Source organism: Triticum urartu, chromosome 5A (assembly GCF_056163025.1).
Source record: "Triticum urartu cultivar PI428250 chromosome 5A, HENAU_Tu73, whole genome shotgun sequence".
NCBI lineage: Eukaryota > Viridiplantae > Streptophyta > Magnoliopsida > Poales > Poaceae > Triticum > Triticum urartu.
This window is the reverse complement of record NC_141877.1, coordinates 664,743,348-664,755,378: the sequence shown is the minus strand read 5'-3', so window position 1 is coordinate 664,755,378 and position 12,031 is coordinate 664,743,348.

Sequence of the window (12,031 nt, the reverse complement as noted above, 5' to 3'; positions counted from 1 at the left end):
TAGAACTCCGGCTGGAGATGCCAGTCGGCGACAACAGCAGAGCAAGCGCAAGGCCCCACAGCCGGCTTCCAGCAGCCGGCAGGTGGCGACAGTCAAAGACGAGCAGCCAGAAGGGCAACCTCCACCCAAGCGACAGAAAGGCGGCAAGCCCAACTGGTTGCCGGCATTCTCATACGAGCAGACTCTGGATGGTCCTTGCAAGTTCCACAACGGCGCGAAGCCGTCGAATCACACCACCCGGAAGTGCCACTGGCTCACCAAGATCGCCAAAGGAGATGGCCTCCTACCCCCCCCCCCCCCCCCCCCCGCCTGCTGGGCAACTGCCTCCGCCTCCGCCCCAGCAGCCGGCTGTCAGGCCAGTCGGCGCAGTACAAGACGAGTACCCCGAAGAGCATGGAGCCTACGTGGTATTTACCAGCGTGGCTGATGATCGACGCAGCAGGCGACTGCAGCAGCAAGAGGTGAATGCAGTAGCATGAGAGACACCAGAATTCATGCACTGGTCCGAGAAGCCTATCAGCTTGAGCAGAGCTGATCACCCAGAGGTGATGCCGAGTCCGGCCTCTTATGCCTTGGTCTTGGATGCCACCTTTGCCACGGATAGAGGAGCTGCTCATTTCTCGCGAGTTCTGATAGACGGGGGCTGCAGCATCAACATCCTGTATAAGGATACCCATGGAGAAGTTGGGTATCAAGCAAAGACAGCTTCATAACAGCCGGACTGTGTTCCACGACATTGTTCCTGGCCTTTCCTGTTTGCCAATCGGCAAGATCCTGATTGACGTCCTCTTTGGAGACAAAGATCACTTCCGCCGAGAGTCAGTATGGTTTGAGGTGGTGGATCTCGAGAGCCCATACCATGCATTACTTGGCCGACCCGCCCTGGCCAAGTTCATGGTAGTCCCCACTACGCCTACCTCAAGATGAAGATGCCTAGTTCCAAGGGGATTCTGACTGTAGCCGATGACTACCGGAAGTCGTCTGCTTGTGCGGCTGAAAGTAGTCGGTTGGCCGAGTCCTTGGTGATCGCGGCCGAGAAGTGACTCCTTGACCGGGTTGTGGCGATGGCCGGCAAGCAGCTAGAGGTGTCTCCTAACCCCAAGGAGTCGGAGGCTGAGGGTTCATTCAAGCCGGCCAAAGAGACAAAGAAGACACCCTTGGATCCGGAGCACCCAGAGAGGTACGCTGTCGTGGGCGCAAACCTCGATAGCAAATAGGAAGGCGAGCTCATCGATTTCCTCTGTGAGAATCGGGACATCTTCGCATGGTCCCCCAATGACATGCCAGGCGTACCGACAGAATTCGCCGAGCACAAGTTACATGTCCGATCTGATGCAAAGCCAGTCAGGCAGCCCTTGTGCCGCCTTTCAGAAGAAAAGAGAAGAGTTTTCGGAGAAGAGATAACCCGACTCCTAGCAGCCGGCTTCATTATGGAAGTATTCTTTCCAGAGTGGCTAGCCAACCCGGTCCTGGTACTGAAGAAGAACAAGCAGTGGCGAATGTGTATTGACTACACAAGCCTCAACAAGGCTTTCCCCAAGGACCCGTTTGCTTTGCCAAGAATTGGTCAGGTGATAGACTCCATAGCCGGGTGCGACCTGTTGAGCTTCTTGGATGCATATTCAGGATATCACCAGATCAAGCTGAACCCAGCTGACAGACTGAAGACCGCCTTCATCACACCGTTTGGAGCCTTCTGCTACCTAACCATGACGTTCGGCTTGAGGAATGCCGGCGCCACCTTTCAGGGTTGCATGCAGAAGTGCCTCCTCAAGCAACTCGGCAGAAACGCCCACGTCTACGTGGACGATGTGGTGGTGAAGATGGAGAAGCGTGGAACACTGCTGGAAGACCTCAAGGAGACCTTTGAGAACCTGCGCCGATTCCAGATCAAGCTCAACCCTGAGAAGTGCATTTTCGGAGTACTAGCCGGCCAACTCCTTGGCTTCCTGGTCTCTGAACGCGGCATAGAGTGCAACCCTGTAAAGATCAAGGCCATTGAGAGGATGGAGGTACCCAGCCGACTGATGGACATGCAAAAATTCACTAGCTACTTGGCGTCCATCAGCCGATTCATCAGTCAGCTGGGCGAGAAAGCTCTCCCCTTATATCAACTCATGAAGAAGACCACTTTTCTCGAGTGGAACCACAAGGAGGATGAAGCCTTTCTCCAGTTGAAGAAGATGTTGACTACTCCACCCGTTCTGGCAGCTCCGACTCCTAAGGAGCCCATGCTCCTGTACATCGCCGCCACCAGCCGGGTAGTCAGCACAGTCATTGTAGTGGAACGCAAGGAGGAAGGCAAGGCACTACCTATCCAGAGACCGGTATATTACCTGAGCGAAGTGCTGTCGACCTCCAAGCAGAACTACCCCCACTACCAGAAGATGTGCTATGGCATGCACTTTGCCGCCAAGAAGTTGAAGCCTTACTTTCAAGAGCATCCAATCACTGTGGTCTGCACGGCCCCACTTGCCGAGATCATCCGAAGCCGAGATGCTTCTGGCCGAGTGGCCAAATGGGCCATAGAGCTAGCTCCCTACACCATCTACTACCAGCCCCACACCGCCATCAAGTCACAAGCACTGGCCAACTTCCTCGTCGACTAGGCCGAGACCCAGTACGTACCACCAGCACCCGACTCCGCCCATTGGCGGATACATTTCGACGGCTGCAAGATGCGCACCGGCTTGGGAGCCGACGTTGTCCTCACTTCTCCTAAAGGCCACAAGCTCAAATACGCACTACAAATCCACTTTGCCGCCTCCAACAACGTCGCCGAATACGAGGCGCTCATTCACGGGCTCCGGCTTTCCAAAGAACTTGGCATTCGACAGATCCTGTGTTATGGCAACTCGGACTAAGTGGTCCAGCAGTCGTATGGCGACTGGGACGCCAAAGATGCAAACATGGCGAGTTACCGTTTCCTCGTGCAGCAACTCAGTGGATATTTCGAGGGGTGCGAGTTCCTCCATGTGCCAAGAAACGACAACGACCAAGCAGACGCCCTGGCACGTATCGGCTCTACCCGCCAAGAAATACCATCCGGCGTCGCCCTTCAGCGCCTCCTCAAGCCGTCTGTCAAGCCTTCACCAGAATCAGACTCCATCTTTGTGCCGGCTCCCCCCGAAGAAGTCGGATCCGACTCCAGAGCCCCAACAGACGGTACGAGTATTTTGGCAGATGGCTCCAAAGCCGCCACAGTCGAAGCCGTCCCAGGGACTACAGAACCCGGCCCGGGGACTACGGCGGCCAGCGCGAAGACTCCAGAACTCGGCCCGAGGGCTGCACCAGTCGGCCCGGGGACTTCATTAATCCAGCAAGCGGTTGCTGACTCCAGCCCGCCGCCTCCCAGCCCAGCCGCCCTCGTCCAAGTCGCAGTCCTGGCAGTCAAAGAAATAGCAGCATCCTCATGGGCCCAGCCCATCCTCAAATTTCTGGTGAGCAAAGAGCTGTCGACTGAGGAGACCTTAGCTCGGCAAGTACAATGCCGAGCGACAACCTACACCATAATCAACAGAGAGCTGGTCAGGCGCAGCGTCACTGGTGTCTACCAGCACTGCGTAGAGCTAGAGCAAGGCCAAGCAATTCTCAAAGACATCCATCAAGGCGAGTGCGGCCACCATGCGGCTTCAAGAGCACTCGTAGCCAAAGCCTTCCGACATGGTTTCTTCTGGCCAACGGCCTTAGAAGAGGCCAAGGAATTGGTCCAAAAATGCAAAGGGTGCCAGAAGTTCCGCTCCAAGCCACATCAGCCGGCTTCTGCACTCAAGACCATCCCCATTGCCTGGCCCTTCGCAGTTTGGGGCCTAGACATGGTGGGACCATTCAAGACGGCACGAGGTGGCTTAACTCACTTACTTGTCGTGGTGGACAGGTTCACCAAGTGGATAGAAGCGTAGCCAATTAAGAAACTAAATGGTCCGACTGCCGTGACTTTCATCTCCAACATCACAATTCAGAATGGCGTACCACACAGCATCATCACCGACAACGACACGAATTTTGCCAAAGGCGCCTTGGCCCGTTTCTGCACGACACAGGGCATCCGACTGGACCTAGTATCCGTCGTCCATACACAGTCAAACGGCCAGGTGGAGCGAGCAAACGGCCTCATCCTGTCCGACATCAAGCCCCGACTAGTAGAGCCTCTGGAGCGCTCGGCTGGCTGCTGGCTCGATGAGTTGCTAGCCGTCCTCTGGAGTCTACACACGACTCCAAACAAGTCAACCGGCTTCACGCCTTTCTTCCTCATCTACGGTGCTGAAGCTACCATCCCAACGGACATAGAGTTCGATTCCCCGCGAGTCACCATGTACACCGAGGAAGAAGTAGAAGAAGCACGTCAAGACGGCGTCGATCTGCTGGAAGAGGGCCGGCTGTTGGCACTCAGCCGGTCCAGCATCTACCAGCAGAGCCTGCGCAGGTACTACAACAGGAAGGTCAGGCCGAGATCTTTCCAAGAGGGCGACCTTGTGCTCTGACTGATCCAGCGAACAGCCGGCTAGCACAAGCTATCGGCGCCTTGGGAAGGCCCCTTCATCATCAGCAAAGTGCTAGGCAACGACTCCTACTACCTGATCGACGCTCAGAAGCCCCGAGCACGCAAGAGGGACGACTCCGGCAAAGAGACAGAGCGGCCATGGAATGCAAATCTCCTCCGAAAATTTTACAGTTAAATGCAGTATGTACCACGCTACCTTTTGTATTAAAAGTAGCAAGACTTCGGGCCTTCCAGCCTTTTTTCACAAACCGACTCTTGAACAGTCGGCTTGCCGCCTTCTATCCGACTTGCTAAACAACTCTAAAATGGCTAAGTACCTGCCTTCCCAAAGTGACCAAGAATTTGATCCAGCGGCAGTCCACAGAGCGGCTGTCCGACTGACAAAGACGACAACTAAGGGAAGGCGGCAAAGGAAAAAGCCAAAAGAGCAATGAGCAAGAAAAGATAGAAGTCGGATGAATATTTACATAACAAAGGCCCTTGGCCAAATCTTCGAGCAAAATTTCAAAATACACCCCGCGGGTGGAATTGTGCGAATTAACAAGTTCTTCAAAGATTATTAAAACAGATAAACAAAGATAAGGCGGCAGCCTAGGAGGCGGCAGACGGGTTCGGAAGATCGGAGGAGACGGCGGTGTTGGATGTTGGGGCAACCGGCTGGGCGGTCTCGGCTTGATCACCTCCGGTGGCAGTCAGCTCGGGCGGGCATGACTCGTTGCTGGATGCACGGTCGAGCTGAGGTTTGCTGTCCGCTCCGCCTTCTGGTGCCTCCGTCTCGCTTCCGTCCTCCGCCTCGTCTTCCTCCTCGACGCTGGAGCCGATCACCTCCACCGAGTCCTCGCCGTAGTCTGCATTCATCCCAAACCACTCTGGCGGTACCTCCCCGCCGTCTTTAGCCCGCTCGGGGACAAAGATGCTGGTGTCGGTGTACTCGGCGATCGCCACCGCACGCTTGACAAGGGTGTCTTCCGTGGTTGCCTGTTCCGGCCGGGCCTCTGACCGGAGTGTGGCCAGTCGATCTAGGTCCAGCCCCGGATACCACGCCTTGACGAATTCCAAGGCTCGGGGCGCCCCAGCCCGGGCCGAGGAACCCTTCCAGGCCTCAAGACGGCCAGCCGCGACCTCCATCCAGTCGGTAGTCCGACTGGGGGTGCGCAGAGCCTGCACGTCTGGCCACAGAGCGCTGATCGCTTGAGCGCCTTCACGTTGAAGCCGGCGCAACATCCGGTGGGTCGGCCGCAGACGAGCCCCAATGCTCAGAATATGCTCGTCAAGGGTCCGGGGGCGTCGGGGGCGATCTCCGCATCATCTGCCCTGCGCTCCTCGCGATCAGCCTCGATAGCTTGAATGGTGGCCTGCGAGTGGCCGGGGAAGAAGTCTGCCAAGACGAAAAGAATGAATAACAAGTCAAAAAACCAGGAGTCAGCTCGACCTATAGTCAGCGGCTCGAAGAAGAAAAGCAAAGAAGCTCACCGTCGACGAGGTCCTCGATCTCGTGGAAGCCGGAGGCCAGCATTGCCTCCTTGTCAGTCCTGGAGGAGCGCTCGCTCGCGAACTCGGCCAGGAGGGCGGCCTCCGCCTCTTCCGCCTCCTTCCTCGTCTTCTTAAGCAGCTCCTTCTGCTCTGCCAATTGTGCGGCCAGCAGATCGAGCTCTACGGCGAGCTTGCTGCACTCCTCCCCCTTGGCGCGCAATGTGGTGTTGGCTTCGCTCAGCTGCTGTTGAAGAGTGGCGTTGGCCTCTGAAGAGAAAGAAGAAAGAAGGGGTTAAGTCATCAACAAAGAAGGTCGCCAGGGAGATCCGGCCTGACTGCTCAGCAGTCGGCCCGAATCTCGGGTACTACAGCCCGCGGGTGCGCCAGCACGCCCCCGTGAAGAAGAAAAAGGACTCACTCCGGCTCTCCGACAAGTCGGCGGTCCGCTTGCCCAGCTCTTCAACGTTGCGGTTGAAGGCGGCGACACGGAGGTTGTGATAGTCCTGCGACAAGTATTTCAGACAAAATTTAGTACCCGGAACTCACCAATTGGAGTTCCGGGTCGCCTGCTCAGCAGCCGGTCCGAAACTCGGGGACTACACCCAGTGGGAGCGCTGGCGCGCGCCCACAGAGAGGAACAAGAAAAGATAGACAAAGGAGAAGCATACCCGGATGGCTGCCCGTGACGCCAGGTGCGCCTTGGTGCAGTTTTGGATAGCGTCGCTCTCAGCTCGCAGCTTTGTCTGGACATCCAGAAGCGCCTGGTTCAGCGGGCCTGTGCCGCCTCCTCGCACCCACCCAATGGGCGTGGCGCTTGTCGCTTCGGCATCTGGGATCGTCGAGCTGGCGGTGCTGGTCTCCAAGGGGCGTGGCGCCGAAGTCGCCTCCTCAAGACGGCGGCGCATTGGCGAGCCGACTTGAAGGAGTAGCCTTGCCATGGCCTCGTCTTGAGTCGGCGGCAACGGCGGGTCCGCCGGCTGTTTGCCTTGCGCGCTCCTAGACGGCGGCGGCGGCCCGACCACGTCCGGCATGGAGGCGTCGCCGCCGCCTCTCTCCACGATCGGGAACTCGCCGCCGGCTTCCCCTGACTGCCCGTGAGCTCCGGGGGCGGCGGCGCAGAGTTCAAAGGGGTGACGAACACCGCCGGCCGCCGATGTGCGAATTCCTTAGCCTGCCGCCTTGCCGCGACGGCGGCCTCGGCCTCCTCCAGCTTTTTCAGGGCGAAGGCATCCGCCTTCTTGGCCTCCGCTTTCTCCCGGCGGGAGGCCTCTTCCTCCTCGCACTTCTCCTGCGCGTTCCGCTCCGTCGCCTCCCGGAGGTCGGCGTAGGGTCAATCCGCCGAGTAGTGTCAGACGTCTCTGCCGACCCCATAACGGAGGCTGCGGCAACCCTCTCAAGAGTGAGGGGAGCCCTGAAGCGAGGGAAGCATATGAAAGACTCAGACAAGATCAACAAAGAGAAAATAAAGATAATGGACGGAGGCGCTTACGTAGAGACCAGCGGCGGCTTCTTCACTTCCTTGCGGAAGCGGTTGGCTTTTGCGGCCGCCTCTTCCCGCTTGGTCGCGGCGGCCGCTCCCTTAAACTTCTTCGACCGGCCACCAAGTGTACTCGGCCCGGCCCGGCGCTTCTTCGCGCCGTCTTGAGCGTCCAAGACGGCGGAGGAACTTGCGCTTGGCTGGCTAGCCTTTGGCTTGTGACGCGGGGCGACTTCTTGTGACGCCCCAATACCGGAGCTTCAGTTGCCTTCCAGGGTTTCCGGGTTTCGTTGTGTGTTTTGTTTGGTTCTTTGCATTCATATTTTCTTCGTGTGCATTGCATCATGTCATCATGCCATCATGTAAGTTTTTTAAATTCAACTAAATAAATTGCATAGATCTGTTGATCTATTTAAATTGAGGGAACTCACATGGTGACTTCTCTATATAACATATCCTCCCAATATTTTAGGGAGCTATATTAAATATTCCATTAATTTGGAATCATCATAACACACGTGCAAAATAATTCCCATGTCTTTTCCTCTTCGAGTTTGACCTTCAAACCTTGCCAATATCTCTCACCTCTTTTATCGAGGCTCCTCTAAAAAAGCTCAGCCCATTTTAGAGTCCTTTCGAATGGGTTTCAAAATTCAAACATGTTGAATTAAATTCAATATGTGCGAATCCTTTTTTCTCCAAAAATCCTCTTGTCATTTTATTTAAATTCCTCACATTTTTGTGAGTCCAGAAATATTATCCCCATGCGCAAAATCCTTCCCTAACCTTCTGTTTGTTTTCCTCTCTCTAATTTCTTTTCTGTTAAAGAAAATAAGTTAGTTAAGAGAAGAGGGAGGGAGAAGGGAGCCCAGCCGCCTCTGGCCACTTGGGCCTCCTAGCAGCGCTGGCCTCCTAGGCCAGTTGCATCATGCCAGTTTTCCCAGCGCCCACTCCCACCTCTTGGGCCTAACCCACAAGACCGGCCTAACCTCCCTGAGGCCTCACAGCCCGCACCTAAACCTAACCCTCTCCCCGACCATAACCTCTCCCTCACGATCCCTCCCTCACACCTCGCGCCGCTAGGGAGAGCTTTGGCTCGATCCCATCTCACCTCTCCCTCTCGTCCTCAACTACCACTCGACCCACCTCTCCCTCTCGCTCCCACACGCATCGCTAGGGAGAGGTGGGTCGAGTGGTAGTTGAGGACGAGAGGGAGAGGTGAGATGGGATCGAGCCAAAGCTCTCCCTGGCGGCGCGAGGTGCGAGGGAGGGATCATGAGGGAGAGGTTATGGTCGGGGAGAGGGTTAGGTTTAGGTCTCCCTCTCGCTCCCACACACATCGCTAGGGAGAGGCGCTCCCCAGCATGCGCGAGCCCGCGCCCCCCCTCTTTCTCCCACCAGTGTCGCCGCCTTCCCCACTCCGGTAAGGCCGCCGCCCGCCGACGCCAAGCGCCGCCGCGCCTGAACCTTCCTGATGCCGCGATCCCGCCTTGCTGTTCGACAACCGGCGCCGCCGTCGGCGCCCCAGGGGCCATCACCATGACTTGCCTCCTCTCCTTCACGTCGCGACCCCCAAGCTCCTCTCCTACTCCGGCCTCGACCAGGCTATCCCGCCATTGCCAGCTGCTCTGGCGACGCCATACCTCTCCTCTGTGTCACCCTTCTTCCCTTGCTCTGGCCCCTTCTTCTGCTCGACCCGAGGGCGCTCCTGCTTGGCGTGTTTGTGCGCCCGACGACGACCTCCACCGCGGCCCTGTTTGCGTGGAGCCCCTCCTCCACCACCAAGTGCCCGACAGCACCTCCTCTGTCCGCGTCCTGTGCTGCTGCTCCGCCCTGCCGCCTCTTCTCCTGGGTGCCCTTTTGGCCCTGCTGCCTCTGTCGTGGCCAAGACCACCCGGACGCCCGGACTCCTTTTGTTGTTGTTGTTGTTGTTGTTGTTTTTGTTGTTGTTGTTGCACACCAAGTCAGACATGCCTTGCCGCCTCCGCTACCTTGTCCGCTGTGCCCACGATCATGACTTCGAACCACCGTCCAAATATTTTTTTGTCGTTTGTTTTCATTCTTACTAGCAAAATGCCTGTTCGTTGCACGTAACATCAAGATGCATTTGTATGACTTGTTTATCTTGTGAGAGAAAAGGATGAACGAGGGAAGGCCTTATTTGCAAATGTGGAGAGTTTTGTGGGTACCTTTTTGCAAAATTGCCATAGTTTCTTTCCTATCCGTCAGATATAAATCGGACGGCCTATATTGCAGGATGGTAGGCACACCATCATCACCAACTCTATTTTTTATAAGAGTGTATTTTATAAGAGTGTAGATGTAGAGTAGATACAAGTCGATAGGTGGGCATGATGGTAGTGAGATATTGTGATGCAACACTAGAGGTGCCACATGGAGCGTTTAACTGGTCAACTAGTCATGTCATGAGAAAATACAGAGTTGTACGGTGAGCCCGTGAGTGTATAATAACCACTAAACATAAATGGTGACCGTAATGAGTGGATTCTGAAGTCCAATGTACGTATCGTACTTTCGCTTCAAATACAATGATCGTCATTGCATATATCGCGAGAGAAAGATGAAACATGCGTGAATTTTTTGGGGGCTTACTTTTAGAGGACCTGGAGATAGTTTTGTGTGCATACAAGAAAGGGGCGTACAGGGGGGGGTATGCGAAGGAGAGAGAGATGCTTTCTCTTTATTATGACTAAGTTTGTATATAGTATAAAAATATACAAATTCACAATGCGGAATAAATACCATTGTGGCACCATGCAATGCAAATTAGTGTTTGTACTCCTCCATATAACTTTGTAATGTTGTATATAAGTAGAAAATCTAAAATAATTTTTTGGCCACACTTTATTCAAAAGGAATGTTGCATGAGAAACAAACGTGAAGAGAGGGCTTCTTAGATCAATGGGGTACGTGATGTAACATGTGTGGATGCGTAGTTGATGCATTTGGCGGGGCCTAGAGAGGTATGTGTGTGTATTACGTATTCGAGAGAGGCATGGATAGAGGGGCCGATAGGGGGGCATGGGAGAGATAGCACGAGAAATGAGAATGGTCTAGAGAGAGAGACGAATATGACGTCACGACAAGAGATTCCATTCCCTTGAGTGTGTATATGCAAGGGGGAGGGAATAGAGGCACCAGGAGAAATTTTCTGTGTGTGTGGTGTTTGTGTTTGTATGTGTGGGTGTGAGAAGATAATGAGACGTGGGGGCAGAGGGTGCGTCACCGCATGAGGTCCGGTGGGTCGAGGTGAGGCCCTTCGTTCGGTTCCATCCTGCGCCACATTGGTCAGCCCGTGACGCATTTAGGAAGACCCATGGATGACTAGTCGTACAAGACAAAGATAGCAGAATTGTGAAGGACTTTGTGTCCACTGACAAAGCCGGCTAGGATTTCTAACCCTAGGTTCTCGGACTAAGGCAACCCCTTTATCTCTGATATTACTATTCATCCAACCTAACTTTAAGGGGCATCCTACAGAATGCTCTACTAGACTCATACTCGTCGATTTGGAAGAGAGGTGTGAGACAATGCGTGAGAGACAAGCGTAAAGATAATGTGCGTACATGAGACACGTAGGCATGTCCATGTATATAGAAAGGGTCGATGAGGATTGTGCGTGTGTATGTTTGCGAGAGGAAGAGTGCTTGTGATAAAGGTTAGTGGAAACAGTTGCTACTGGTTACGAGAGGGAGGGAGGGTTATATCTAGAGCATGTGTGCGAGAAAGACACCTTGGGAGAGGGTGTGTGAGCATGTGTGAGAGACCACCGATGGAGAGTGAAACTACACGTAAAAGACTGCTCTACACATTGATTAAAGATATAAATTGTATCCAAATATTAGGATGGGATCATGATATTTGCAATTCGCGTAAGGAGCGGCCATTGATCCATCATACATCTAGATTATATCGAATTTGAGCATGTCTATGTTATTATTCGACACAATTGATCCACATACTTAGTATTTTGAACTCCGGCAATGCATCGCTTTAGCAATCGAATATAAACGTGATTATAGTTCATGTTGTGTGTGTAAAGCACATTATACATACGAAAGTTACACAATGGACATTATAAATAGCTACCTATGAACTAGCATACATTTGAATTCAACTTAAGGTGGTTTAAAAAATCGAATTCAACATGAATTCCATTCAATTATTTGAATTTGATATCATGGCATTTCTAAACCATACCTAAATTATGGGGGCACCAATCTTTGTTTTGATTTTGTACATAATAGCATATGTAGTTGTGTACAAAATAGATTCAAATTTAGCTCCTCCATTCCAAAATACTCGTAGTTATAGGATTTTCAAGTGTCAAAATTTCAAAAAGAAGCGGAAAATTTAATGAGGTTTTCAAACATACAAGGTCAAATATAACGTTGTCTATTTAGGTCAATCCTCATAGTTCAAGAGTACTCTAAACGTAAATGCTTGTGTTTGAAAATTTTGTACGAAGCGCCTCTACTCGCCCGAAATCGCGTGAGACCAATGTTTGGTAGTACAAGGAAATTACTATTCTAATAACTCTGACCCGTGAAACCTAC